A 23,705-nucleotide genomic window follows, 5' to 3' on the forward strand; every position below is an offset into this window, starting at 1 on the left:
ATCTAACCTGTCCCGTCCCGTCAGAATCTTATACGTTTCTATGAGATCCCCTCTCATCCTTCTAAACTCCAGTGTATAAAGGCCCAGTTGATCCAGTCTCTCCTCATATATCAGTCCAGCCATCCCGGGAATCAGTCTGGTGAACCTTCGCTGCACTCCCTCAATAGCAAGAATGTCCTTCCTCAGATTAGGAGACCAAAACTGAACACAATATTCCAGGTGAGGCCTCACCAAGGCCCTGTACAACTGCAGTAAGACCTCCCTGCTCCGAAACTCAAATCCCCTCGCTATGTCGGCCAACATAACATTTGTCTTCTTCACCGCCTGCTGTACCTGCATGCCAACTTTCAATGACTGATGTACCATGACACCCAGGTCTCGTTGCACCTCCCCTTTTCCTAATCTGTCACCATTCAGATAATATTCTGCCTTCCTGTTTTTGCCCCCAAAGTGGATAACCTCACATTTATCCACATTATACTGCATCTGCCATGCATTTGCCCACTCACCGAACCTGTCCAAGTCACCCTGCAGCCTCTTAGCATCCTCCTCACAGCTCACACCGCCACCCAGCTTAGTGTCATCTGCAAACTTGGAGATATTACATTCAATTCCTGCATCTAAATCATTGATGTATATTGTAAATAGCTGGGGTCCCAGCACTGAGCCCTGCGGCACTCCACTAGTCACTGCCTCCCATTCCGAAAAGGGCCCGTTTATCCCGGGATCCGGCAGACAGCAGCTTGCGAAGGATGACCTCGTGACCGATTCCGAGCACGAAACCGTTCGGCAACATTTCCCGCAAAGATCCCGCAAAAACCGTACTGCCCCGCAAGGAATCTTCTGGCCCTGGGAGCGCCGGTGGGTGTAAAAGTGATACCTGGCCTTTAAGGTGCTCTCCTTCGGCTTGAGGCGTTCCCACACCAGCACACACAGCTCTGTGTAAGTCTTCTCCTCTGGTTTGACCGGTGCCAGCAGGTTTTTGAGCAGGCCGTATATCGGAGACCCACATACGGTGAGGAGAATCGCCCTGGTCTTGATCGCCCTCTCTCAGCCTCGTCCTGTTCATTGGCGACGTAGTACCGGTCGGGACGCTCAACGAAGGCTTCCCAAATCATCACCCTCAACAAATCCCTCAACAAGACCAACGGCAGCCATTACCGTGTGAAGGTTGGTGATCCGTTACTCGTCGCCAGTGAGTGATGTTCAGAATAAATCCACAGGACTGTATTGCAAGCTCAAACTGTGGTGACCTTGTGCTCTTTATTCAGACTCCAGGGTGGGGAAGCAGTATGGTGAGTCACCTTATATACCTGCTTGTCCCAGGGTGTACAGGTGACCATTGGGTCTCCCACAGGTGTGCCCCCTAGTGGCAAGTCTTACATATTGGTGACGTTTACATGTGTACACAACAATCACGACCCGTTCCACATCTTTTTATTCCTCTCTCACTTTCCCGCTATCTCGCTTTCCCCGTCTCTCACTCATTCCCCTCTCCCCCTTTCCCCTCCCTCGCCTCACCCTCTTCCCGTCCCACTCTCTCCCCTTCCGACTCTGCCTTTCCACTCTCCCTCTCCCTCCTCCTTCTCCGCTCCCTTTCCTCCCCTCCCTCCTCTCTCTCTCTCTTTTCCCTTTCCTTTCAGATTCTCCCCTTCTCCCTCTCTCCCCTTCCCCTTTCTCTCTCCCCTTCCTCACTCTCTCACTCCTTCCCCTTTCTTTCTCACTCCTTCCCCATCACTCCTCTTAACATCTCTTTAACCTTCCCCCCATCTCTCTCCCCTTCCCTCTCGCTCCCCTCCCCTCTCTCGCTCTCGCCTTCCCTCCTCTCTCTCTCCCCTTCCCCTCTCACTCACTCCTTCCCCTCTCCCTTTTCATTTTCTCCCCTCCTCTCTCTCTCCTCCCTCTCCTTCTCCCTCCCCTCCCCAGTCTCCATCCCCTCCATCCTCCCTTTCATTGCCTCGCTCTCGCTCTCCCCTTTCCCATCAGACTCTCCCCCTCCCCATCTCTCCCATCCCCCCCCTCTCTCCCCTTCTCCCTCTCTCTCCCCTTCCCCCGCTCTAGCCTCCCCGCTCGAGGGACAAAGTGAGAAGGTGAGAGACAGAAAGAAAGAGAGAGAGACAGAGAGACAGAGAGAAAGAGAGACAGAGCCAGAGTGTGACTGAGTTGCCTTGGGATGTTTTACTCCGTGAAAGACCCGATATATCGATGTTGAGAAGTGAATATTGAAGAGACGGAGGCAGGAGTCTGGGGGATGAGACACAATCTGAGCGTTTCACTGACCCCTCCTCATTCTTCAAACAGTATTTAGTGAACCAGGTATCGTGGGTTCAAATCTCACTGCGACCTACTCAAAATTACCTCAGTATTTAAATTCACCGTCAATTCACAAAGGCATTGATTATAAATATTAAACAGCTCTGAGATTGACCCTGGAACTACAGGCTCCCCTCACACCTTTCCCTGTCTCTCTGCTTTCCAGATCACGACCCGTTGGACATTTTTTTTTAACTCCTCTCTCACTTTCCCGCAATCTCACTTTCTCCATCTCTCTCTCCCCTTTCCCTCTCTCTCTCCCCTTCCCCTCTCTCTCCTTCCGCTCCCTCTCCTCACTCCTCTCTCTCCCGCTTTTGCCTTTCTTTTCAGATTCTCCCCTGCTCCCTCTCTCTCCACTTCCTTTCTCTCTCTCCTGCCTCCTCCCTCTCTCGACTTCCCATCTCTCTCCCCTTTCCCTCTCTCTCCCCTCCCTCCTCTCTCTCACTCTTTTGCCTTTCTTTTAAGATTCTCCCCTGCTCTCTCCCTCTCCCCTTCCTTTCTCTCTCCCCTGCCTCCTCCCTCTCTCGACTTCCCATCTCGCTCCCCTCCCACTCTCGCTCTCTCCCATTCCGCTCTCTCCCATTCCCCTCTGGCTGACTCCTTCCCCCTCTCTCTCCCATTCCCTCTCCCACTCATTCCCCTCTCTCCCTCCTTTTACAACTTCCAAGCACTAATCTCTCTCACACAGCCGGCACAGACATGATGGGCCGAATGGCCCTCCTTGTGTGCTGTAAGATTCTGTCAATGTTCAGGTGTGAATCACTGAGAATGATTATTCAGGCCCCACCTCCTTGTTAACAATAGTAAGATGCAAACAGGAGCTGGTGTTACAGGTGGCTCCATAGCTCAGGGGTTAGAGCACAGGTCTTGTAAACCAGGGGTCGTGGGTTCAAATCTCACTGGGGCCCACTCAATTTTGGCTTCTGTTACTGAATTGACCGTCAATCGACGACAGGCCGACACCATCAACAGGAACCGCTCACTCTGCACTTTACAATCTGCCCACAGCGCTTTCACTTCCCACCCCCAGTCTGTATCCCACCTTTTCCACATCCAGTCTCAGAGACACCGATATATCATCGACTCATAGAAACTTACAGCACGGAAGGAGACCATTTCGGCCCATCGTGTCCGCACCGGCCGACCAAGAGCTATCTGCTGGGTGGTCCGCATGCCCCGCCACGAGACTCCCAAAGCAAGCGCTCTACTCGGAACTCCTTCACGGCAAGCGAGCCAAAGGTGGGCAGAGGAAACGTTACAAGGGACACCCTCAAAGCCTCCCTGATAAAGTGCAACATCCCCACCGACACCTGGGAGTCCCTGGCCAAAGACCAGTCTCCCCTTCCATCTCTCTCACTCCTTCCCCACTGTCTCCCATTCCCCTCCCTCTCTTTCTCCTCCCCCACTCTCTCACTCCTTCCCCACTCTCTCCCCTTCCCCTCTCTCTCCCTCCTTCCACTCTCTCTTTTCCCTTCCCCTCTCTTTCCTGCTCCTTCCCGTGTCTTTCTCAGTGCAGGTGGCTCCATAGCTCAGGGGTTAGAGCACTGGTCTTATCAACCAGGGGTCGTGAGTTCAAATCTCACTGCAGCCTAATTTTAGTATTTAGACACCTGTCTCTCATTCCTCCCACTCTCTTCCCCCTTGAAAGGATGCAACATTCAGATGAACCCCCTCACAGTGTTTGGGCTCATTCAAAAGGATATTTAATTTGGGACTATCGATTGGAAAGTTTGGAACCCTAAAGTGCTTATGGAAGAAACTACAAACTTGAATAGAATTTTGGAATTTTTAAAGACACATTCAAGGCTGTGTGCGGGCCTAAAGAACTGACAGGAGACAACTTGATTATTGAGACTGTCTGGGTGTTGGGACTAACATAACTTGTCTGGAGAAATGGGCTTTCGAGAATCCTTCTCCACAAGAGACATTAACATTGCAACAAATAACCCAGAGATAGCCAACCATCAACCTGAATCTGGAAAACCATTTCAGCATACACATCACCAAGAGGCCCAATCCAGCCTGTATGCGAACAACTGAGCACAAAAGGACATTGCGATTACCAAACTAATATTTCCATCAGGAAACAGTTTATCGAACATCAACCCACCCAAAACATATTAACTTTGAACGAGCCCGCCAAAATATTACAAAGAAGAGTCAAGCCCGCCAAATTCAATCAAAGAATCCTGGACTGATTTGGTGTGAAGATTAGAACCACTCAAACCGTATAACTGGCCCCTGTTTTAACAGAGGGTGTGACATACTTTGCCAAACAACCGAGACCACGCTTGTGTCATCAAGAAGGGAGAGAAACCAACGCGACCGTTGTAAACTTACTTCTCCAGCCTCGAAGTCCTGAAGTCCTGAAGGAAGAACATCACCATCGCGGCAACAACTGACCACAGCCAACGTGGTATCAATGAAAAACCACCGCGATCGACCAAACTACAAATAAACTCCAACTGGAAGAAACCGAAGAATCGAAAGTTTCCAGTCTACAATCTAAGGCCTGACTACCAACAGGTGAAAACATTACCTAAAGAGACTTTGAACCTATTTCTAACGAAGAAAACCGGGTACTTACCCCATAGATCCAAAACGTGCCTTACCGCATCAGTGGACTCAACCCAACTGAAGATTGTGCAGCTAGAAGTCTTCTCCGACGTTCGGGGTACGGCAAGCAGAACCTACACAATTCAAGGAACCCCGAAACCGCGAACTACCGCTAAGTGACCAGAAAGGATTGGTAAGCATAGTCCCTGCCTGCCCTGGAGTCTAACCTAGCTAGGATTAGGTATGGGGAGGTGGGAGGTGTCATTTTACTGTACACCCCCTTTGAATGTGTAATGTATTGTTCTTTATCAGAGTGATTATAAGTTTTGACATTGTATTTTCTTGTCTTTAATAAAATCAAAGTTCTTTTGCACCAAACCAGTGACCTTTGCACTTTGTCACACCCCCCGCAAATCTCTCTCACAGAGCCGACACAGACACGATGGGCCGAATGGCCCTCCTTGTGTGCTGTAAGATTCTGTCAATGTTCAGGGATGAATCACCGAGAATGATTATTCGGGCCCCACCTCCTTGCTAACAATAGTAAGATGCAAACAGGAGCTGGTGTTACAGGTGGCTCCATAGCTCAGGGGTTAGAGCACTGGTCTTGTAAACCAGGGGTCGTGGATTCAAATCTCACTGGGGCCTACTCAATTTTGGCTTCTGTTACTGAATTGACCGTCAATCGACGACAGGCCGACACCATCAACAGGAACCACTCACTCCGCACTTTATAATCTGCCCACAGCACTTTCACTTCCCACTCCCAGTCTGTATCCCACCTTTCCCACATCCAGTCTCAGAGACACCGATATATCATCGACTCATCGAAACTTACAGCAGGGAAGGAGACCATTTCGGCCCATCGTGTCCGCACCGGCCGACCAAGAGCTATCTGCTGGGCGGTCCGCATGTCCCAGACATGAGACTCCCAAAGCAAGCGCTCTTCTCGGAACTCCTTCATGGCAAGCGAGTCAAAGGTGGGCAGAGGAAACGTTACAAGGGACACCCTCAAAGCCTCCCTGATAAAGTGCAACATCCCCACCGACACCTGGGAGTCCCTGGCCAAAGACCAGTCTCCCCTTCCATCTCTCTCACTCCTTCCCCACTCTCTCCCATTCCCCTCCCTCTCTTTCTCCTTCCCCACTCTCTCACTCCTTCCCCACTCTCTCCCCTTCCCCTCTCTCTCCCTCCTTCCACTCTCTCTTTTCCCTTCCGCTCTCTTTTCTGCTCCTTCCCGTGTCTTTCTCAGAGCAGGTGGCTCCATAGCTCAGGGGTTAGAGCACTGGTCTTATCAACCAGGGGTCGTGAGTTCAAATTGCAGTGCAGCCTACTTTTAGTATTTAGACACCTGTCTCTCATTCCTCCCACTCTCTTCCCCCTTGAAAGGATGCAACATTCAGATGAACCCCCTCACAGTGTTTGGGCTCATTCAAAAGGATATTTAATTTGGGACTATCGATTGGAAAGTTTGGAACCCTAAAGTGCTTATGGAAGAAACTACGAACTTGAATAGAATTTTGGAATTTTTGAAGACAAATTCAAGGCTGTGTGCGGGCCTAAAGAACTGACAGGAGACAACTTGATTATTGAGGCTGTCTGGGTGTTGGGACTAACATAACTTGTCTGGAGAAATGGGCATTCGAGAATCCTTCTCCACAAGAGACATTAACATTACAACAAATAACCCAGAGATAGCCAACCATCAACCTGAATCTGGAAAACCATTTCAGCATATACATCACCAAGAGGCCCAATCCAGCCTGTATGCGAAAAACTGAGCACAAAAGGACATTGCGATTACCAAACTAATATTTCCATCAGGAAACAGTTTATCGAACATCAACCCACACAAAACATATTAACTTTGAACGAGCCCGCCAAAATATTACAAAGAAGAGTCAAGCCCGCCAAATTCAATCAAAGAATCCTGGACTGATTTGGTGTGAAGATTAGAACCACTCAAACCGTATAACTGGCCCCTGTTTTAACAGAGGGTGTGACATACTTTGCCAAACAACCGAGACCACGATTGTGTCATCAAGAAGGGAGAGAAACCAACGCGACCGTTGTAAACTAACTTCTCCAGCCTCGAAGTCCTGAAGTCCTGAAGGAAGAACATCACCATCGCGGCAACAACTGACCACAGCCAACGTGGTATCAATGAAAAACCACCGCGATCGACCAAACTCCAAATAAACTCCAACTGGAAGATACTGAAGAATCGAAAGTTTCCAGTCTACAATCTAAGGCCTGACTACCAACAGGTGAAAACATTACCTAAAGAGACTTTGAACCTATTTCTAATGAAAAAAACCGGGTACTTACCCCATAGATCCAAAACATGCTTTACCGCATCAGTGGACTCAACCCAACTGAAGATTGTGCAGCTAGAAGTCTGCTCCGACGTTCGGGGTACGGCAAGCAGAACCTACACAATTCAAGGAACCCCGAAACCGTGAACTACCGCTAACTGACCAGAAAGGATTGGTAAGCATAGTCCCTGCCTGCCCTGGAGTCTAACCTAGCTAGGATTAGGTATGGGGAGGTGGGAGGTGTCATTTTACTGTACACCCCCTTTGAATGTGTAATGTATTGTTCTTTATCAGAGTGATTATAAGTCTTGACATTGTATTTTCTTGTCTTTAATAAAATCAAAGTTCTTTTGCACCAAACCATTGACCTTTGCACTTTGTCACACCCCCCCAAATAAATCCAGAATCTAGAACCCAAGGGAGTGGGGGGCGATTCGAACCGCTCAAGTAGGTCAGAGGTGAACCTGACCCCCGGGACCACCACCACACCGTTACACTCCCGTCCCTCTCTTTTCCCTTTCCTTTCAGGTTCTCCCCCTCGCTGCCCTTCCCCCTCTCTCTCACTCCTTTACCCTTTCTCCCCTAAACATCTCTCTCCCCTCCCCCCCTCTCTCCCACTCCTTCCCCTCTCTCTCCCCCCATTCCACACTCTCTCTCTCCATCCCCGCCCTCTCTTTCCCCAACTCCCTCTCTTCCTCGCTGTCTCCCCTTCCCACTCTCTCACTCCTTCCCCACTCTCTCTCCTTCCCCTCCCTCCGCACTCCTTTTCCCTTCCCCTCTCTTTCCTGATCCTTCCCCTGTTTTCGCTGGAACAGGTGGCTCCATAGTTCAGGCGTTAAAGCACTGGTTTAGTAAACTAGTGGTTGTGGGTTTAAGTCTCACTGGGACCTATTCAAAGTTAACTCAGTATTTAAATTCACTGTCAATTAACAAGGGATTTAATAATAAATATTGACCAGCTCTGAGACTGACCCTGAAACACAAAGCTCTCCTATTCTCCTTTCGCCCCCTTTCTCATTCTCCCTCTCTCCCTATCTTCCCCATCACTACACATTCTGCCGCTCTCCCCATTTCTCTTTATCACTCATTCCCCTCTCTCTCCCCTTCCGCACTCTCCCGTTTCCCTCTCTCTCCTCTACCCATTTCCTCCAATCTCTCTCATTCCTTCGCCCTCTCTCCCCTTAACATCTCTTTCCTCTTCCTTCCTCTCTCTCCCCTTCGCCCCTTTCTCTCTCCCACCCCTAGCCCTCTCTTTCCCTCCTTCCACTCTCTCTCTCTCCATCCCCTCCCTCTCTTTTCCTCTCTTTCTCGCTGTCTCTATTCCCTCTCTCTCACTCCTTCCACTCTCTCTTTTCCCTTCCCCTCTCTTTCCTGCTCCTTCCCCTGTCTTTCCCAAAGCAGGTGGCTCCATAGCTCAGGGGTTAGAGAATGGGTCTTGTAAACCAGAGGTCGTGGGTTCAAATCTCCCTGGGGCCTAATTATAAATATTAAACAGCTCCAAGACTGTTCCTGAAAAAACAGGCTCCCCTCTTCTCCTCCTTGTGTCCTTCACACTCTCTCTCCCTGACCCATTCTACATCTTATTCTTGCTTTCCCCATCTCTCACTCATTTCCCTCTTCCCATCCTCTCCCCTTCCCCCTCTCTCAAATTTCTTTCAACATTCCACCCAACAGAAACTTGAAGTGATCCAAAACTCGGCTGCCCCGTGTCCTAACTCGCACCCAGTCCCACTCACCCATCACCCACTGTGCTCACTGCCCCCGTGTCTTAACTCGCACCAAGTCCCGCTCACCCATCACCCCCTGTGCTCGCTGACCCCGTGTCCGAACTCGCACCGAGTCCCGCTCACCCATCACCCCCTGTGCTCACTGCCCCCGTGTCCGAACTCGCACCCAGTCCCACTCACTCACTGCCCCCGTGTCCTAACTCGCACCGAGTCCCACTCACCCATCTCCCCCTGTGCTCGCTGCCCGACATTGGCTCCCGGTTAAGCAATGCCTCGATTTCAAAATTCTCATCCTTGTTTACAAATCCCTGCATTGCCCCTACACCCCTCCCTATCTCTGTAATCTCCTCCAGCCCTACACCCCTCCCTATCTCTGTAACCTCCTCCAGCCCTACACCCCTCCCTATCTCTGTAATCTCCTCCAGCCCCACACCCCTCCCTATCTCTGTAACCCCCTCCAGCCCCTACACCCCTCCCTATCTCTGTAATCTCCTCCAGCCCCTACATCCCTCCCTATCTCTGTAACCTCCTCCAGCCCCTACACCCCTCCCTATCTCTGTAATCTCCTCCAGCCCCTACACCCCTCCCTATCTCTGTAATCTCCTTCAGCCCCTACACCCCTCCCTATCTCTGTAATCTCCTCCAGCCCCACAACCCTCCCTATCTCTGTAATCTCCTCCAGCCCCTACACCCCTCCCTATCTCTGTAACTTTGCACACCCCTCCCTATCTCTGTAATCTCCTCCAGCTCCTACACCCCTCCCTATCTCTGTAATCTCCTTCAGCCCTACACACCTCCCTATCTCTGTAATCTCCTCCAGCTCCGACATCCCTCCCTATCTCTGTAACCCCACAATCAGCCATGATCTTATTGAATGGCGGAGCAGGCTCAAGGGGCTAGATGGCCTACTCCTGTTCCTAATTCTTATGTTCTTATGTCCTTATGTCTGCACTCCTCTAATTCTGCCCTCCTGACCATCCCTGATTATAATCGCTCCACCATCGGTGGCCGGGCCTTCTGTTGCCTTGGCCCCAAGCTCTGGAACTCCCTCCCTAAACCACTCCACCTCTCTACCTCTCTTTCCTCCTTCAAGACTCTCCTTAAAACCGACCTCTTCACCTGCGCTAATTTCTATTTTTGTGGCTCGGTGTCAAATTTTTATCCCATAATCCTCCTGTGGAGCACCTTGGGACGTTTCACTACGTTAAAGGCGCTATATAAATATACATTATTGTTGGTGTTCCCTCTGTCTCTCCTCTTCCCCGTCTCTCTCTCACTCCTTCCCCTCACTCTCCCCTTCCCTCTCTCTCACTCCTTCCCCTCACTCTCCCTTTCCCTCTCTCTCACTCCTTCACCTCACTCTCCCCTTCCCTCTCTCTCACTCGTTCCCCTCACTCTCCCCTTCCCTCTCTCTCACTCCTTCCCCTCACTCTCCTCCTCTCCGTCTCTCTCTCACTCCTTCCCTTCCCCTCACTCTCCCCTTCCCTTCCCCTCACTCTCCCCTTCCCTCTCTCTCACTCCTTCCCTTGACTCTCCCCTTCCCTCTCTCTTACTCCTTCCCCTCACTCTCCCCTTCCCTCTCTCTCACTCCTTCCCCTCACTCTCCTCTTCTCCGTCTCTCTCTCACTCCTTCCCCTCACTCTTCCCTTCCCTCTCTCTCACTCCTTCCCCTCACTCTCCCCCTCCCTCTCTCTTCCTCTAATAGAGCCCCACCTAGTGGACTATCGATGTAATAACAACTACTGACACGCTCCTCTCTCTCTCCATCTCTCTCTCTCCCTCTCTCCCCTTCCCCCTCTCACTCACTCCTTCCCTCACGCTGTCCCTTTCCCCCGCTTTCTCTCCTTCCCACTCTCCGCTCCTCTCTCTCCACTCAATCCTCAATCTCTCTCCTCCCTCTCTCTCTCTCTCTCTCCCTTCCCTTCTGACTTTCCCTTTCCCCCTCGCTAACCCCTTCCGGCTCGAGAGACAGTGAGCGACAGAGAGAAAGAGATTGAGAGACAGAGAGATTGGGGCAGAGTGTGACTGAGTTGCCTTGGGATGTTTTACTACGTGAAAGACCCGATATATCGATGTTGAGAGGCGAATATTGAAAAGACGGAGGCAGGCGTCTCCCCTGCCTCCTCCCTCTCTCTCTTTCCGATCTCTCTCCCTTTCCCCCTCTCTCTCACTCCTTCCACTCTCTCTTTTCCCTTCCCCTCACTTTCCTGCTCCTTCCCCTGTATCTCCCAGTGCAGGTGGTTCCATAGCTCAGGGGTTAGAGCACTGGTCTCGTAAACCAGGAGTCGTGAGTTCAAATCTCACAGCGGCCTACTCAAAATTAGCTCAGTGTTTAAATTCACCGTCAATTAACAAGGGCTTTAATTATAAATATTAAACAGCTCTGAGACTGTCCCTGGAACAACAGGGTCCCCTCCTCTCTCCTCCTTCTTGTGTCTCTGACACTCTCTCTCTCCCTTCCTCATCACGACCCGTTCCACACCTTTTTATCGCTTTCCCGTCTCTCACTCATTCCCTTCTCCCCCTTTCCCCCTCCCTCGCCTCACCCTCTCTCTCCGCTATCCACTCTCTCACCCCCTCTCTCCGCTCACTCTGTCTCTTTCGCCAACCCAGTCTCTCCACCCTCTCTCCCCTTCCCCTCACCTTTTCACTCTCCACTTCCCTCCCTCCCCTCCTTCCTCTCTCGCTCTCTTTTCCCTTTCTTTTCAGAGTCTCCCGTTCTCCCTCTCTCTCCCCTTCCTTTCTCTCTCGCTTGCCTCCTCCCTCTCTTGCCTTCCCATCTCTCTCCCCTTCCCCCCTCTCCCCTTCCCCTCTCTCCCCTTCCATCACTTACTCTCCCCTTCCGCTCTCATCCATTATCCTCTCTCACTCACTCCATCGCCACCCTTCCCTCTCACTCTATTTCCCCTTCCCCCTCTCTCTCACTCCTTCCACTCTCTCTTTTCCCTTCCCCTCTCTTTCCTGCTCCTTACCCTGCGTTTCCCAAAGCAGGTGGTTTCATAGCTCAGGGGTTAGAGCACTGGTCTAGTAAATCAGGGTCGTGGGTTCAAATCTCACTGGGGCAAACTCAAAATTAGCTCAATATTTAAATTCACCGTCAATTAACAAGGGCTTTAATTATAAATATTAAACTGCTCTGATACCGACCCTGGAACAACAGGTTGTCGTCTCTATTACACTTTCTCTCCATCCAAATCTCTCTCTGCCGACCCCCATTCTGCATCTTTTACCCCCTTTCCCGCTATCTCGCTTTGCCCGTCTCCCCCCTCCCTTGCCACACCCACTCTCTATCCTTTCCTGTCTCTCTCTCTCCCCCTTCCGCTCTCCACCTCTCACTCCCCTTCCCCCTGTCTCTCAATTCTTCCCACATTCTACCCCAATATAAACTAGAGGTGATCCAAAACTCGACTGACCCCGTGTCCTAACTCGCACCGAGTCCCACTCACCCATCACCCCCTGTGCTCGCTGCCCCGTGTCCTAACTCGCACCCAGTCCCGCTCACCCATCACCCCCTGTGCTCACTGCCCCGTGTCCTAACTCGCACCCAGTCCCGCTCACCCATCACCCCCTGTGCTCACTGCCCTCGTGTCCTAACTCGCACCCAGTCCCACTCACCCATCACCCACTGTGCTCACTGCCCTCGTGTCCTAACTCGCACCCAGTCCCACTCACCCATCACCCACTGTGCTCACTGCCCTCGTGTCCTAACTCGCACCCAGTCCCACTCACCCATCACCCACTGTGCTCACTGCCCCCGTGTCCTAACTCGCACCCAGTCCCGCTCACCCATCACCCACTGTGCTCGCTGCCCCGTGTCATAACTCGCACCGAGTCCCGCTCACCCATCACCCTCTGTGCTCGCTGCCCCGTGTCCTAACTCACACCCAGTCCCGCTCACCCATCACCCTCTGTGCTCGCTGCCCCGTGTCCTAACTCACACCCAGTCCCGCTCACCCATCACCCGCTGTGCTCACTGCCCCGTGTCCTAACTCACACCAAGTCCCGCTCACCCATCACCCCCTGTGCTCGCTGCCCCCGTGTCCTAACTCACACCGAGTCCCGCTCACCCATCACCCCCTGTGCTCACTGCCCCGTGTCCTAACTCGCACCAAGTCCCGCTCACCCATCACCCCCTGTGCTCACTGCCCCGTGTCCTAACTCGCACCGAGTCCCGCTCACCCATCACCCCCTGTGCTCACTGCCCCGTGTCCTAACTCGCACCCAGTCCCGCTCACCCATCATCCCCTGTGCTCACTGCCCCGTGTCCTAACTCGCACCGAGTCCCGCTCACCCATCACCCCCTGTGCTCACTGCCCCGTGTCCTAACTCGCACCGAGTCCCGCTCACCCATCACCCCCTGTGCTCTCTGCCCGACATTGGCTCCCGGTTAAGCAACGCCTCGATTTCAAAATTATCATCCTTGTTTACAAATCCCTCCATGACGCTCGCGCCTCCCTATCTCTGTAACATCCTCCAGCACTACACCCCTCCCGATCTCTGTTACCTCCTCCAGAGTCTACACCCCTCCATATCTCTATAACCTCCTCCAACACCTACACCCCTCCCTATCTCTGTAACTTCCTCCAGCCACTACACCCCTCCCTATCTCTGTAACCTCCTCCAGCACCTACACCCCTCCCTATCTCTGTAACCTCCTCCAGCCCCTACACCCCTCCCTATCTCTGTAACCTCCTCCAGCACCTACACCCCTCCCTATCTCTGTAACCTCCTCCAGCCCCTACACCCCTCCCTATCTCTGTTACCTCCTCCAGCGTCTACACCCCTCCCTATCTCTATAACCTCCTCCAACACCTACACCCCTCCCTATCTCTGTAACCTCCTCCAGCCACTACACCCCTCCCTATCTCTGTAACCTCCTCCAGCACCTACACCCCTCCCTATCTCTGTAACCTCCTCCAGCCCCTACACCCCTCCCTATCTCTGTAACCTCCTCCAGCACCTACACCCCTCCCTATCTCTGTAACCTCCTCCAGCCCCTACACCCCTCCCTATCTCTGTCACCTCCTCCAGCCCCTACACCCCTCCCTATCTCTGTAACCTCCTCCAGCCCCACAACCCTCCCTATCTCTGTAACTTCCCACACACCTCCCTATCTCTGTAACCTCCTCCAGCCCCTGCACCCCTCCCTATCTCTGTAACCTCCTCCAGCCCCTACACCCCTCCCTATCTCTGTAACCCCCTCCAGCCCCACAACCCCCCGAGATGTCTGCACTCCTCTAATTCTGCCCTCCTGACCATCCCTGATTATAATCGCTCCACCATCGGTGGCCGGGCCTTCTGTTGCCTTGGCCCCAAGCTCTGGAACTCCCTCCCTAAAACTCTCCGCCTCTCTATCTCTCTTTCCTCCTTCAAGACTCTCCTTAAAACCGACCTCTTCACCTGCGCTAATATTTATTTTTGTGGCTCGGTGTCAAATTTTTATCCCATAATCCTCCTGTGGAGCACCTTGGGACGTTTCACTACGTTAAAGGCGCTATATAAATACACATTATTGTTGGTGTTCCCTCTGTCTCTCCTCTTCCCCGTCTCTCTCTCACTCCTTCCCCTCACTCTCCCATTCCCTCTCCCTCACTCCTTCACCTCACTCTCCTCTTCCCTCTCTCTCACTCCTTCCCCTCACTCTCCCCTTCCCTCTCTCTCAATCCTTCCCCTCACTCACCCCTTCCCTCTCTCTCAATCCTTCCCCTCACTCTCCCCTTCCCTCTCTCTCACTCCTTCCCCTCACTCTCTCCTTCCCTCTCTCTCACTCCTTCCCCTCACTCTCCTCTTCTCCATCTCTCTCTCACTCCTTCCCCTCACTCTCCCCTTCCCTCACTCTCACTCCTTCCCCTCACTCTCCCCTTCCCTCTCTCTTCCTCTAATAGAGCCCCACCTAGTGGACGATCGATGTAATAACAACTACTGACACGCTCCTCTCTCTCTCCATCTCTCTCTCTCCCTCTCTCCCCGTCCCCCTCAAACTCACTCCTTCCCTCACGCTGTCCCTTTCCCCCGCTTTCTCCCCTTCCCACTCTCCGCTCCTCTCTCTCCACTCAATCCTCAATCTCTCTCCTCCTCTCTCTCTCTCTCTCTCTCCCTTCCCTTCTGACTTTCCCCTTCCCCCTCTCTAACCCCTTCCGGCTCGAGAGACAGTGAGCGACAGAGAGAAAGTGATAGAGAGACAGAGAGAGAGAGAGACAGAGGGAGAGAGAGAAAGAGATTGAGAGACAGAGAGATTGGGGCAGAGTGTGACTGAGTTGCCTTGGGATGTTTTACTACGTGAAAGACCCGATATATCGATGTTGAGAGGTGAATATTGAAAAGACGGAGGCAGGCGTCTCCCCTGCCTCCTCCCTCTCTCTCTTTCCGATCTCTCTCCCCTTCCCCCTCTCTCTCACTCCTTCCACTCTCTCTTTTCCCTTCCCCTCACTTTCCTGCTCCTTCCCCTGTGTTTCCCATTGCAGGTGGCTCCATAGCTCAGGGGTTAGAGCACTGGTCTCGTAAACCAGGAGTCGTGAGATCAAATCTCACTGGGGCCTACTCAAAATTAGCTCAGTATTTAAATTCACTGTCAATTAACAAGGGCTTTAATTATAAATATTAAACAGCTCTGAGACTGTCCCTGCAACAACAGGGTCCCCTCCTCTCTCTTCCTTCTTGTGTCTCTGACACTCTCTCTCCCTTTCCAAATCTCTCTTTCCCTTCCCCATCACGACCCGTTCTACACCTTTTTATCGCTTTCCCGTCTCTCACTCATTCCCTTCTCCCCCTTTCCCCCTCCCTCGCCTCACCCTCTCTCTCCGCTATCCACTCTCTCACCCTCTCTCTCCGCTCACTCTGTCTCTTTCGCCAACCCAGTCTCTCCACCCTCTCTCCCCTTCACCTTTTCACTCTCCACTTCCCTCCCTCCCCTCCTTCCTCTCTCGCTCTCTTTTCCCTTTCTTTTCAGAGTCTCCCGTTCTCCCTCTCTCTCCCCTTCCTTTCTCTCTCGCTTGCCTCCTCCCTCTCTTGCCTTCCCATCTCTCTCCCCTCTCCCCTTCCCCTCTCTCCCCTTCCATCACTTACTCTGCCTTCCGCTCTCATCCATTATCCTCTCTCACTCACTCCATCGCCACCCTTCCCTCTCCCTCTATTTCCCCTTCCCCCTCTCTCTCACTCCTTCCACTCTCTCTTTTCCCTTCCCCTCTCTTTCCTGCTCCTTACCCTGCATTTCCCAAAGCAGGTGGTTCCATAGCTCAGGGATTAGAGCACTGGTCTAGTAAATCAGGGTCGTGGGTTCAAATCTCACTGGGGCCTACTCAAAATTAGGTCAGTATTTAAATTCACCTTCAATTAACAAGGGCTTTAATTATAAATATTAAACTGCTCTGATACCGACCCTGGAACAACAGGCTCTCGTCTCTATTACACTTTCTCTCCATCCAAATCTCTCTCTGCCGACCCCCATTCTGCATCTTTACCCCCTTTCCCGCTATCTCGCTTTGCCCGTCTCCCCCCTCCCTTGCCACACCCACTCTCTATCCTTTCCTGTCTCTCTCTCCCCCCCTTCCGCTCCTCACCTCTCACTCCCCTTCCCCCTGTCTCTCAATTCTTCCTACATTCTACCCCAATATAAACTAGAGGTGATCCAAAACTCGGCTGACCCCGTGTCCTAACTCGAACCGAGTCCCAATCACCCATCACCCGCTGTGCTCGCTGCCCCGTGTCCTAACTCACACCCAGTCCCACTCACCCATCACCCGCTGTGCTCGCTGACCCCGTGTCCTAACTCACACCCAGTCCCACTCACCCATCACCCCCTGTGCTCACTGCCCCGTGTCCTAACTCACACCCAGTCCCACTCACCCATCACCCACTGTGCTCACTGCCCCGTGTCCTAACTCGCAACGAGTCCCACTCACCCATCACCCCCTATGCTCATTGCCCCGTGTCCTAACTCGCACCCAGTCCCACTCACCTATCACCCACTGTGCTCACTGCCCCGTGTCCTAACTCGCACCCAGTCCCTCTCACCCATCACTCCCTGTGCTCACTGACCCCGTGTCCTAACTCGCACCGAGTCCCGCTCACCCATCAACCCCTGTGCTCGCTGACCCCGTGTCCTAACTCGCACCGAGTCCCGCTCACCCATCACCCCCTGTGCTCACTGCCCCGTGTCCTAACTCGCATCGAGTCCCGCTCACCCATCACCCCCTGTGCTCGCTGCCCCGTGTCCTAACTCGCACCGAGTCCTGCTCACCCATCACCCACTGTGCTCACTGCCCCGTGTCCTAACTCACACCGAGTCCCGCTCACCCATCACCCACTGTGCTCACTGCCCCGTGTCCTAACTCACACCGAGTCCCGCTCACCCATCACCCACTGTGCTCACTGCCCCCGTGTCCTAACTCGCACCGAGTCCCGCTCACCCATCACCCCCTGTGCTCTCTGCCCTACATTGGCTCCCGGTTAAGCAATGCCTCGATTTCAAAATTCTCATCCTTGTTTACAAATCCCTCCATGGCCCCTCACTACTCCCTATCTCTTTAACCTCCTCCAGCCCCTACATCCCTCCCTATCTCTGTAATTCCCTCCGGCCCCACAACCCCCCGAGATGTCTGCACTCCTCTAATTCTGCCCTCTGACTATCCCTGATTATAATCGCTCCACCATCGGTGGCCGGGCCTTCTGTTGCCTGAGCCCCAAGCTCTGGAACTCCCTCCCTAAACCTCTCCGCCTCTCTACCTCTCTTTCCTCCTTCAAGACGCTCCTTAAAACCGACCTCTTCACCTGCGCTAATTTCTACTTTTGTGGCTCGGTGTCAAATTTTTATCCCATAATCCTCCTGTGGAGCAGCTTGGGACGTTTCACTACGTTAAAGGCGCTATATAAATATACATTATTGTTGGTGTTCCCTCTGTCTCTCCTCTTCCCCGTCTCTCTCTCACTCCTTCCCCACACTCTCCCCTTCCCTCTCTCTCACTCCTTCCCCTCACTCTCCCCTTCCCCTCCCTCACTCCTTCACCTCACTCTCCTCTTCCCCGTCTCTCTCTCACTCCTTCCCCTCTCTCTCCCCTTCCCTCTCTCTCACTCCTTCCCCTCACTCTCCCCTTCCCTCTCTATCACTCCTTTCCCTCACTCTCCCCTTCCCTCTCTCTCACTCCTTCCCCTCACTCTCCCCTTCCCTCTCTCTCACTCCTTCCCCTCACTCTCCCGTTCCCTCTCTCTCACTCCTTCCCCTCACTCTCCCCTTCCCTCTCTCTTCCTCTAATAGAGCCCCACCTAGTGGACTATCGATGTAATAACAACTACTGACACGCTCCTCTCTCTCTCCATCTCTCTCTCTCCCTCTCTCCCCTTCCCCCTCTCACTCACTCCTTCCCTCACGCTGTCCCTTTCCCCCGCTTTCTCCCCTTCCCACTCTCCGCTCCTCTCTCTCCACTCAATCCTCAATCTCTCTCCTCCTCTCTCTCTCTCTCTCTCTCCCTTCCCTTCTGACTTTCCCCTTCCCCCTCTCTAACCCCTTCCGGCTCGAGAGACAGTGAGCGACAGAGAGAAAGTGATAGAGAGACAGAGAGAGAGAGAGACAGAGGGAGAGAGAGAAAGAGATTGAGAGACAGAGAGATTGAGGCAGAGTGTGACTGAGTTGCCTTGGGATGTTTTACTACGTGAAAGACCCGATATATCGATGTTGAGAGGCGAATATTGAAGAGAGGGAGGCAGGCGTCTCCCCTGCCTCCTCCCTCTCTCTCTTTCCGATCTCTCTCCCCTTCCCCCTCTCTCTCACTCCTTCCACTCTCTCTTTTCCCTTCCCCTCACTTTCCTGCTCCTTCCCCGGAGTTCCCAGAGCAGGTGGCTCCATAGCTCAGGGGTTAGAGCACCAGTAAACCAGCGGTCATGAGTTCAAATCTCACTGGGGCCTACTCAAAATTAGCTCAGTGTTTAAATTCACCGTCAATTAACAAGGGCTTTAATTATAAATATTAAACAGCTCTGAGACTGTCCCTGGAACAACAGGCTCCCCTCCTCTCTCCTCCTTCTTGTGTCTCTGACACTCTCTCTCCCTTTGGATCTCTCTCTCCCTTCCCCATCACGACCCGTTCTACACCTTTTTATCGCTTTCCCGTCTCTCACTCATTCCCTTCTCCCCCTTTCCCCCTCCCTCGCCTCACCCTCTCTCTCCGCTATCCACTCTCTCACCCCCTCTCTCCGCTCACTCTGTCTCTTTCTCCAACCCAGTCTCTCCACCCTCTCTCCCCTTCCCCTCGCCTTTTCACTCTCCACTTCCCTCCCTCCCCTCCTTCCTCTCTCGCTCTCTTTTCCCTTTCTTTTCAGAGTCTCCCGTTCTCCCTCTCTCTCCCTTTCCTTTCTCTCTCCCTTGCCTCCTCCCTCTCTTGCCTTCCCATCTCTCTCCCCTTCCCCCCTCTCCCCTTCCATCACTTACTCTCCCCTTCCGCTCTCATCCATTATCCTCTCTCACTCACTCCATCGCCACCCTTCCCTCTCCCTCTATTTCCCCTTCCCCCTCTCTCTCACTCCTTCCACTCTCTCTTTTCCCTTCCCCTCTCTTTCCTGCTCCTTACCCTGCGTTTCCCAAAACAGGTGGTTCCATAGCTCAGGGGTTAGAGCACTGGTCTAGTAAATCAGGGTCGTGGGTTCAAATCTCACTGGGCCATACTCAAAATTAGCTCAATATTTAAATTCACCGTCAATTAACAAGGGCTTTAATTATAAATATTAAACTGCACTGATACCGACCCTGGAACAACAGGTTGTCGTCTCTATTACACTTTCTCTCCATCCAAATCTCTCTCTGCCGACCCCCATTCTGCATCTTTTACCCCCTTTCCCGCGATCTCGCTTTGCCCGTCTCCCCCCTCCCTTGCCACACCCACTCTCTATCCTTTCCTGTCTCTCTCTCTCTCCCCCTTCCGCTCTCCACCTCTCACTCCCCTTCCCCCTGTCTCTCAATTCTTCTCACATTCTACCCAATATAAACTAGAGGTGATCCGAAACTCGACTGACCCCGTGTCCGAACTCGCACTGAGTCCCGCTCACCCATCACCCCCTGTGCTCACTGCCCCGTGTCCTAACTCGCACCCAGTCCCACTCACCCATCACCCACTGTGCTCACTGCACCGTGTCCTAACTCACACCGAGTCCCACTCACCCATCAACCCCTGTGCTCGCTGCCCCGTGTCCTAACTCACACCCAGTCCCACTCACCCATCACCCACTGTGCTCACTGCCCCGTGTCCTAACTCACACCGAGTCCCGCTCACCCATCACCCTCTGTGCTCGCTGCCCCGTGTCCTAACTCACACGGAGTTCCGCTCACCCATCACCCCCTGTGCCCCGTGTCCTAACTCACACCGAGTCCCGCTCACCCATCACCCGCTGTGCTCGCTGCCCCGTGTCCTAACTCGCACCGAGTCCCACTCACCCATCACCCCCTGTGCTCACTGACCTTGTGTCCTAAGTCGCACCCAGTCCTGATCACCCATCACCCCCTGTGCTCACTGACCCCGTGTCCTAACTCGCACTGAGTCCCATTCACCCATCAACCCCTGTGCTCACTGCCCCGTGTCCTAACTCACACCCAGTCCCGCTCACCCATCACCCCCTGTGCTCACTGCCCCGTGTCCTAACTCGCACCCAAACCCGCTCACCCATCACCCCCTGTGCTCACTGCCCCATGTCCTAACTCGCACCGAGTCCCGCTCACCCATCACCCCCTGTGCTCACTGCCCCCGTGTCCTAACTCGCACCCAGTCCCGCTCACCCATCACCCCCTGTGCTCGCTGCCTCCGTGTCCTAACTCGCACCGAGTCCCGCTCACCCATCACCCTCTGTGCTCACTGCCCCGTGTCCTAACTCACACCCAGTCCCACTCACCCATCACCCCCTGTGCTCGCTGCCCCGTGTCCTAACTCGCACCGAGTCCCGCTCACCCATCACCCCCTGTGCTCACTGCCCCGTGTCCTAACTCGCACCCAGTCCCGCTCACCCATCACCCCCTGTGCTCGCTGCCCCCGTGTCCTAACTCGCACTCAGTCCCACTCACCCATCACCCCCTGTGCTCGCTGCCCCCGTGTCCTAACTCGCACTGAGTCCCGCTCACCCATCACCCGCTGTGCTCGCTGCCCCCGTGTCCTAACTCGCACCCAGTCCCACTCACCCATCACCCGCTGTGCTCACTGCCCCCGTGTCCTAACTCGCACCGAGTCCTTCTCACCCATCACCCACTGTGCTCACTGCCCCGTGTCCTAACTCGCACTGAGTCCCACTCACCCATCACCCCCTGTGCTCACTGCCCCCGTGTCCTAACTCACACCCAGTCCCACTCACCCATCACCCCCTGTGCTCACTGCCCCGTGTCCTAACTCGCACCGAGTCCCGCTCACCCATCTCCCCCTGTGCTCACTGCCCCGTGTCCTAACTCGCACCCAGTCCCACTCACCCATCACCCCCTGTGCTCACTGCCCCCGTGTCCTAACTCACACCCAGTCCCACTCACCCATCACCCCCTGTGCTCACTGCCCCGTGTCCTAACTCGCACCCAGTCCCGTTCACCCATCACCCCCTGTGCTCACTGACCCGTGTCCTAACTCGCACCCAGTCCCGCTCACCCATCACCCCCTGTGCTCACTGACCCGTGTCCTAACTCACACCCAGTCCCACTCATCCATCACCCCCTGTGCTCACTGCCCCGTGTCCTAACTCACACTGAGTCCCACTCACCCATCACCCCCTGTGCTCACTGCCCCGTGTCCTAACTCGCACCGAGTCCCGCTCACCCATCACCCGCTGTGCTCGCTGCTCCGTGTCCTAACTCGCACCGAGTCCCGCTCACCCATCACCCCCTGTGCTCACTGCCCCGTGTCCCAACTCGCACCGAGTCTCGCTCACCCATCACCCCCTGTGCTCGCTGCCCTGTGTCCTAACTCACACGGAGTCCCGCTCACACATCACACCCCTGTGCTCACTACGTTAAAGGCGCTTTATAAATGTACATTATTGTTGGTGTTCCCTCTGTCTCTCCTCTTCCCCGTCTCTCTCTCACTCCTTCCCCTCACTCTCCCCTTCCCTCTCTCTCACTCCTTCCCCTCACTCTCCCCTTCCCTCTCTCTCAATCCTTCACCTCACTCTCCCCTTCCCTCTCTCTCACTCCTTCCCCTCACTCTCCCCTTCCCTCTCTCTCAATCCTTCCCCTCACTCACCCCTTCCCTCTCTCTCAATCCTTCACCTCACTCTCCCCTTCCCTCTCTCTCACTGCTTCCCCTCAGTCTCCCCTTCCCTCTCTCTCACTCCTTCACCTCACTCTCCTCTTCTCCATCTCTCTCTCACTCCTTCCCCTCGCTCTCCTCTTCCCTCTCTCTCACTCCTTCCCTTCACTCTCCCCTTCCCTCTCTCTTCCTCTAATAGCGCCCCACCTAGTGGACTACCGATGTAATAACAACTGCTGACACGCTCCTCTCTCTCTCCATCTCACACTCTCCCTCTCTCGCCTTCCCCCTCACTCTCTCCTTCCCTCTCCCTGTTCCTTTCCCCCGCTTTCTCCCCTTCCCACTCTCCGCTCCTCTCTCTCCACTCACTCCTCAATCTCTCCCCTCCCTCTCTCTCTCTCCTTTCCCTTCTGACTTTCCCCTTCCCCCCTCTAACCTCTTCCGGCTCGAGAGACAGTGAGCGACAGAGAGAAAGTGATAGAGAGACAGAGAGAGAGACTGAGAAAGAGAGAGAAACAGAGCGAGAGTGAGTGAGTGAGAGAGAGAGAGACAGAGAGACAAAGTGATAGAGAGACAGAGAGAGAGTGAGAAAGAAAGACAGAGAGAGAGATACTGAGAAAAATACATAGAGACAAAGAGAGATTGAGGCAGAGAGAGAGTGAGAAAGGAAGACAGAGAGAGAGAGAGAGACTGAGAAAGATACACAGAGAGACAGAGAGACAGAGAGACAGAGAGATTGGGACAGAGTGTGACTGAGTTGCCTTGGGATGTTTTACTACGTGAAAGACCCGATATATCGATGTTGAGAGGCGAATATTGAAGAGACGGAGGCAGGAGTCTGGGGGATGAGACACAATCTGAGCGTTTCACTGACCCCTCCTCATTCTTCAAACACACAGCACTAACTGGGGAATGACCCACAACCCAGGGGTTAGAGCACTGGTCTAGTAAACCATGGACTGTGGGTTCAAATCTCACTGGGGTCTACTCACAATTAATTCAGTATTTAAATACAGTGTCAATTAACAAGGGCTTTAATTATAAATATTAAACATCTCTGAGACTGACCCTGGAATAACAGGCTCCCCTCACAACATTCTCTCTCTCTCTGCTTGACATGTTTTACATCTTTTTTCCGCTTTCTCGCTTTTCCCGTCTCTCACATTCCCATCTCTCACCCTCTTCCATCCCCCACTCTCCCCTGCCCTCTCTTCCCTCCCCTCCCTCCTCTCTCTCTCTTTTCCCTTTTTTGTCAGATTCTCCCATTCCCCCTCTCTCTGTCCCCTCCCTCTCTTTCTCTCTCTCCCCTCCCTCTCTCCTCTTCCCTTCTCTCTCTCCCCTTCCTCTCTCGCCTTCCATCTCTTTCTCTCCCCTTCCGCTCTCTCCCATTCCCCGCTCTCATCCTTTCCTCTCTCTCTATCTCTCTCCTTCCCCCTCTCTCTGTCCCCTCCCTCTCTTTCCCCTCCCCCTCTCTCTCTCCCCTTCCGCTCTCTCTTCCTCCCTGTCTCCCATTTCCAACTCTCTCTCACTCCTTCCTACCTCTCTCCCTTTCCCACTATCTCGCTTTCCCCGTCTCTCACTGTGATATA

At 53.5% G+C, this 23,705-nt stretch overlaps 5 non-coding genes across 5 annotated transcripts; all 5 read left to right on the forward strand.

Annotated features, from left to right (window-relative positions):
- The first annotated feature begins 3,148 nt into the window (after positions 1 to 3,148).
- On the forward strand, positions 3,149 to 3,221 carry trnat-ugu (transfer RNA threonine (anticodon UGU)). The gene has a single exon. It is a non-coding gene; the product is annotated as a tRNA-Thr (tRNA).
- A 610-nt stretch (positions 3,222 to 3,831) lies between these two features.
- trnai-uau (transfer RNA isoleucine (anticodon UAU)) lies at positions 3,832 to 3,904 on the forward strand. Its single transcript has one exon. It is a non-coding gene; the product is annotated as a tRNA-Ile (tRNA).
- A 1,540-nt stretch (positions 3,905 to 5,444) lies between these two features.
- trnat-ugu (transfer RNA threonine (anticodon UGU)) lies at positions 5,445 to 5,517 on the forward strand. The gene has a single exon. It is a non-coding gene; the product is annotated as a tRNA-Thr (tRNA).
- A 9,860-nt stretch (positions 5,518 to 15,377) lies between these two features.
- trnat-cgu (transfer RNA threonine (anticodon CGU)) lies at positions 15,378 to 15,450 on the forward strand. The gene has a single exon. It is a non-coding gene; the product is annotated as a tRNA-Thr (tRNA).
- A 685-nt stretch (positions 15,451 to 16,135) lies between these two features.
- trnat-agu (transfer RNA threonine (anticodon AGU)) lies at positions 16,136 to 16,207 on the forward strand. Its single transcript has one exon. It is a non-coding gene; the product is annotated as a tRNA-Thr (tRNA).
- The last annotated feature ends 7,498 nt before the right edge of the window (positions 16,208 to 23,705 follow it).

Source organism: Pristiophorus japonicus, unplaced genomic scaffold (genome assembly GCF_044704955.1).
Source record: "Pristiophorus japonicus isolate sPriJap1 unplaced genomic scaffold, sPriJap1.hap1 HAP1_SCAFFOLD_940, whole genome shotgun sequence".
In the NCBI taxonomy this organism is placed as follows: domain Eukaryota; kingdom Metazoa; phylum Chordata; class Chondrichthyes; family Pristiophoridae; genus Pristiophorus; species Pristiophorus japonicus.